General features: G+C 49.8%; 1 non-coding gene across 1 annotated transcript; it reads left to right on the top strand.

Moving 5' to 3' along the window:
• The first annotated feature begins 5,634 nt into the window (after positions 1-5,634).
• On the top strand, positions 5,635-5,706 carry TRNAA-GGC. The gene has a single exon. It is a non-coding gene; the product is annotated as a tRNA-Ala (tRNA).
• The last annotated feature ends 748 nt before the right edge of the window (positions 5,707-6,454 follow it).

The raw sequence follows: 6,454 nt of genomic DNA on the forward strand, positions 1-6,454 counted from the left end.
CATTACTTATTGTGTTGAAGTCTTTTTTTAATAGCTCTTGTGTGGGTTTTTCAGTGCACAGTTGTTGTTTATTGGTTTTCCTTGGATATTTTTCCTAAGACAAATCATTCCTGCCCGTTAGTTCAATTACAAAAACGTTACGGAATGTCGATGAGCATTCTTAACTGCTCAAGAGCTGGAGAGGAATGCTGTCAATAGATGCAAAGTCCATAGACGGCTCTTTGTGTTGTTGGTAACCAGGGGCTCTGGAAAGCAGGGAGCGGGCTGCGCTGTCAAAGTGCTGGTCAGTTTGTAGACAGCAGTTTGCGGGTGCCATGCACGAGAGACCTATAGGCGAATGGTGCATTGGAATCGCGTGAGTAAGCAAAAAGGGGAAATGGACATAAGAGGGCATGAGCCAAAACCCACACCTGTGAATGTAGGTGGGGTTGTCCGGTTGTCCTAACTAGGGTTGTGATGGCTAGTTCCATATCCAGCAAAGGGTGTGTGTGTGAATCATTGCCTCTGTGCTTTCCGTAAGCCTCTTGGAAGCGTCTGGCTGGTTGTTGCTATTATCCTAGAATGAGGCAACAGAGCTAGATCACAGTAAAGAGTCCGGTCGGGAGATCAAATACCAGGTTAGCAGCAGCCAAGAGGCCATGGGTTCTTCAGGAAAGCAGAGTCAAGGCAGTCTGAGGTTGTTGATCAGCAAGGTTCAGGCAGGTCCGAACAGCAGAGTCGAGGGTCAGTCCAAAGGTCACAGGAAGCCGGCAGCGTCTGCCGTTGTGGTTGTGAAGTTCACAGATTTGTGGCCAGTTGTTCTCACCATCTGCAGTTCTCCAGGTCTGATTTATCTAGGCAGGGGCCATTTCGTAGAAAAAGAGGTGCAGGAGCTCATTAGCATAGAGAGCTTGTACCTGAAGGTGGGCGGGGGGGAGGCTCTGCAACTTACCTGGCTACTTCTTGCTCCCCGTGACCCGATTTAGGGCTGCTGGGAGCAGAGGGCGGGGCTTGTTGCATGTGCCCACCCCCTGGGCTCCTTACTGCCGGAGCTCCGCTCCTGTGCGCTCCTGCAGGAAATGTCCCCTGTATCTAGGCATTCCTTAACAAGCCTGATTTACAGCTGTCTGCTCCGGAGGTGCTCCCGCACTTAACTCGGAACAGCTATAATTAAGCAGCTGGCGCCGAGCCAAGAGGCAAGCGCTCTGTCTGCGTGTCCTTAGGTCTTGTCGGAGGTTTTCCCTTCGTTGTTCAATTAACGAAGGGGAGCCTGGCGGGCTTCTTTCCTGTGGCTGTGCTTCCTTGGCTGCTTCAGAGCTATGGTGGGTGGGGGTCAAGGTCAGCTGCTGGCAATGAACCTTGAGGCTCCTGTATCTCTGATTCACTAATTTTAGCTGGTTCAGAGTGGGCTGTATGTGGCTTCTCAGCTCCTGACGAGTCTTCAGCCACACTGGACTTAGGCTGGTCGAGCTTGCCCATGACAGGTATACTAGACTGAGTTGATCCAGCCAAGCAGATATTATGCACAGGTGAGAGAAATAAAGAGCGGGCAGGTCTATTGGCATCTCTTTAGTCGGATAGCCAAGAAGAGAACCTTTATTTATTTATTTGATTTATATCCCGCCCTCCCAAAGGCTCAGGGCGGCTCACATGCGGCGAAGCCGAGGTATAAATTACAGTAAAACATATAATAGAATACAATATTTAAAACAACCATAAAAATCATCCTATGACACGGTGCTGAACCTATATAAATCTTCCAAGATGGGAACAACCACCCGAATTTGGCGGCCAGCTATCTCAGTAGCGTGGTCTCCCGCTACGCTGTTCTGCCAGGCCATGCCTGTGCCCCTTTAGTAGGGCAGCCGATGACACACTACCTCGGTGGTAGGATAGTGGTGGCGGCAGCTCCTACTCGAACGCCTGGCGGAAGAGCTCCGTCTTGCAGGCCCTGCGGAACTGCATAAGGTCCCGCAGGGCCCGGATCTCCTCTGGGAGCTCGTTCCACCAGGTAGGAGCTGCCACCGAAAAAGCCCTGGCCCTAGTAGGGGCAAACTTAATCTCTCAGGGACCTGGAACTTCCAGGAGGTGGCGGTTCCCCGATCGCCGGTCCCTTGAGTTTTGGACGTTGTAAACCTCTGAAGGCCGGATACTGGAGGAGGAGGCAGGAGAAAGCCATCTGGTGTTTCTTTGTCCCACTTGTGAGCAATGCTCCCTCTAAGCTGTGGAGTCTTGTGAGCAAAAATTCTACTTTGTGAGCTCACTGGCGTTAAAGTTGTGAGCGAGCGATTGGGCTGCTGCATCAGTTAGTTTGCTCTGGAGCCCTCCTTCCTGAGCTGAGACAAAAATCTGTGAGCTGGAGGCTAAAAAACTGTGAGCTGGCTCACACTAACTCAGCTTAGAGGGAACACTGCTTGTGAAGGAAGTACTTTCACCCAAAGAGTGATTAACACTTGGAATTCACTGCCACAGGAAGTGGTGGCGGCTACAAGCATGGACGGCTTCAAAAGGGAATTAGATAAGCATATGGAGCAGAGGTCCATCAGTGGCTATTAGCCATAAGGTATAGATAGGGACTCTGGGGCAAGTGATGCTCTGTCATCTTGGTGCTTGGGGGGGTCAACAGTGGGAGGGCTTCTAATGTCCTGGCCCCACTGGTGGACCTCCTGATGGCACTGGTATGTCTGGCCACTGTGTGATACAGAGTGTTGGACTGGATGGGCCTTTGGCCTGATCCAACATTGGCATCTGTTATGTTCTTATGTTCTTATGAGTGTCTAAAAGACTGGCTACCGTTTGGGATCAGCAATGCCTTTGGCACAATCCGGCAGGATGGTTCTTCTGCCTCAGCGCGCATGCGCTAAGAATCTCTACTTAAAAAGTTTGTAAGGCGTGCCAGTTGCCTTGGGGAAGACCTGCGACCATTCGGGCATCTTTGGGCGCCTTGTGGGTGGTCCGACGACAACCCCCCCTCCCCCGTCAAATCCAGGCGAGAAGTCTAGAAATGATGGATTTCTGCTGCTGCCAGCTGTCGCTCAAACCCAGCGGTTGAAAACCTTTCAGATTGTGCCTCGCGAGAGAATTGATATTGATTGAATTTGTGCAGTTTGCTTGAGCAGGCTGTTCCTTGATGGATGGGGACTCGGGGCGTGCGAAGGCGGGTCGGCTCTCTTTCTCCCCAATAGGAGGCGGGTGGGGAGACAGCGCCGAGTCGCTCTCGAGATCAGATGGCTTTCTACCGGTCCGTTCAACTGTGCCGGGGAGAGATTGAAACGTGATGGCCAGCTGTCTGTCTCGTTCCTCCCTCTTCCCCCCCCCCTCCTGGTGCCTTCTTCCGGATTTAATGAACTTGTCTGTCTGCCTTCGTGCAGCACCTTCTGCCGAGATCTGTCATGGCGGAAATGATCAAGAGCAAAGTCCCTGTCCCTTTGCTTTAGTTCTGGGCGAAGGTTCCTTGGAGAAAGAGGGATCATTTAATTTAATCGGTCTGTCCTTTTGCATGTGGGAAACGTCTCAGACTCTCTGGCTGCAAAGGTCTGTCTTAGGTGCGCAAGGAACTTCCCGATCTTGCACAGGGGGCAGGTGGGTTGGATCTCACCATGGGTGTCAATGCAATTTATTTTTGTGGCAGACGGGAGAAAGTTAAATGTGTGCGGGGGGCGGGGGGGCTTCCGAAAACATTCTGTTTTGCTTTCCTCAAAAAAGGGGAGAACAGAGTTTGAGTCCAGTGGGCACCTTTAAGACCAACTATGGTGCCATTGGACTCAAGCTTTGTTCTGCCGCTTCAGACCTGCATGGCAACCCACCAGAGAGCCAGTTTGGTGTCGTGGTTAGAACCGCGGTCTTGAATCTGGGAGAACCGGGTTTGATTCCCCACTCCTCCACATGCAGCTGTTGGTGGGACCTTGGGTCAGTCATAAGTTCTCTCAGAGCTGTTTTCTCAAGGGCAGTTCTCGGGAGAGCTCTCTCAGCCCCACCTACCTCACAGATTGTCTGTTGTGGGGAGGGGAAGGGGAAGGAGATTGTGAGCTGCTCTGAGACTCCTTTGGGTAGTGAAGGGTGGGGTGTAAATCCAGTCTCTTCTTCTATCAAAAATGGGAGTCCTGTTATCCCTTCCATCCTCTTAAGATTCTCACAGCAACATATACGGAGGGCTAGTCCTTCGGCAGCCGACCTGTGTCTGGGTTGTATTGCACATAGAAAGCTAACATCTCAAGGGAAAGGCTTGGCTGGGACAATACTCCTTGAGAAGCTTGGTTTCGATGAGCGGAGATGCTTTTTGAATGGAGAAGCACTCAGCGACTTGGAACTCCTGCTCCCCTGGCACAAAAAGTCTGCAGTTGGAACAGCACCGATTACGCCCAGGTTATGGAGAGCCAGCGTGATGCGGTGGTTAAGTGCAGTGGACCCCGATCCGGAGAACTGGGTTCGATTCCCCACTCCTCCACATGAAGCCTGCAGGGTAACCGAACCTTGGGCCAGTCACTGTTGTCTCCAAACTCTCTCAAGCCCCGTCTACCTCGCAAGATGCCTGTTGTGGGGAGAGGAAGGGAAGGCGATAGTAAGCTGCTTTGAGACTGCTTAAGGTAGGGAGAAGCAGGGTATAAAAACCTACTGTTCTTACATGCACAGTAACAACCCTGGTGAAAACTAGGCTGTTATGCCCCCGCACAGTAACCTCATATGGTGGCTTGAGAGAGCAGGTAAACATAAGTGACCATTTAAGTTTATAGGACAAAGTTTGAGTCCAGTGGCACTTTTAAGATCAACAGAGTTTAATTCTGGCCAGAAGCTTTTGTGTGCATGCACCCTTCTTCAGATACATGCGCTTCTTGAGATCCATGCACAAGAAAGCTTATACCCAGAATTAAACTCCTTCGGTCTTAGAAGTGCCACTGGACTCAAGACTTTGTTCTGTTTCTTCGGACCAACACTGCAACCTGCCGGAATCTATCATTTAAGTTTCTGAACAGCAAAGTTTTATTCTGGGTATCAGCTTTCGTGTGCATGCACACCTCTTCAGCACCTACTCCGCCCTGAGTTTTGCAAAGGCATTGTACAGCTGTCCCAGACAATGCTAGAAACTTGATTGCTTTTTCTGGGCGAAGCATCTCTCTCATTTGCTTGTTAATTGGTTAGGAACAAAGGATCGTTATCTGTTCCAGGTATCCAGAATGTGAGCTGCACCCACTTATTGGGGTCGACCTCGTATGGGGAGAGCTGTGGTTTGCCTGGAGTGGAGCGTGTATGCATGCAAAGAGAGTGTGGAAGTAGAATGCTGTTGTTGGGAACCCGGGGATGGCTTCTGCGCCCCTTTAATACTTGCTCAACATAAAGGTAAAGGTTCCCTTGCTCGAAAGCCAGTCAAATCCGACTCTAGGGTTGCGGTGCTCATCTCCGTTTCCAAGCCGAAGAGCCAGCGCTGTCCGAAGACGTTTCCGTGGTCATGTGCCGGCATGACTAAACACCAAGGCGCACGGAACGCTGCTACCTTCCCACCGAAGTTTATCTACTTGCAATTTCTTGCTACAACCGCCAGCGTCTCCACTGCTGTGTCCTGTAATGGTAACTGGCTCTCTAAGAATGGCCTGATCTTCTGATGTCCTGACCTGGACTTCCCGGGCTAGCCAGATCTCATCATATCTCGGAAGGGGAGGGGCCGTGGCTCAGTGGTAGAGCCTCTGCTTGGCATGCAGAAGGTCCCAGGTTCAATCCCTGGCGTCTCCAGTTAAAAGAACCAAGCAGTAGGTGATGTGAAGGACTTTTGCCTGAGGTCCTAGAGAGCGGCTGCCAGTCCGAGTAGACAACACAGACTCTGCTGGACCAAGGGTCTGATTTGGTAGAAGGCAGCTTCGTTTGTGTTCATGTGTTCTTTTTTTAAAAAATAATTTCTTTATTGGTCTTTAAAGACACAACAAACACAGATAAACAAACAAATACCCAACCAAGGATTACATTTCTTCAACATCATTGCCACAATCAAACTTAACTTAAAAATATTTCTTCATATCCTATGTATTTTTCCACTATGAATCAATGCATATTTCTCATAATCCATCAATCTACTTTTCAACCCCAAATATAGAGGTTCTCAGACTTACATTCTAAAGTAATTACCGATCACATTATCTTCTTTTAATTAATTCAACGGATATCAGCAACATCTGAGCTCTCCAATAGTCTTCTCAGCAAAGGTTTCCCGAATGTTTAACCAGACCTTCAACAGGTCCATGACCTTATTTTCCAATCATAATTGTATATTTTATATATTATATTCAGGGCTATTTTTGGGCAGGAACGGAGTTCCGGCTGGCTCCCAAGTTGGCCATGCCCAGCAGGAACTCATTAGCATAATAGGCCACACCCAACAGCAGGAACTCATTAGGATTGGCTACATTAGGGGTGTGTGGCCTAACATGCAAAGGAGTTCCTGCTACAAAAAAAGGCCCTGGGTTTTGACAACAAACAAGGTAAA

Source organism: Gekko japonicus, unplaced genomic scaffold (genome assembly GCF_001447785.1).
Source record: "Gekko japonicus isolate JY-2015 unplaced genomic scaffold, Gekko_japonicus_V1.1 scaffold3421, whole genome shotgun sequence".
In the NCBI taxonomy this organism is placed as follows: Eukaryota; Metazoa; Chordata; class Lepidosauria; order Squamata; family Gekkonidae; genus Gekko; species Gekko japonicus.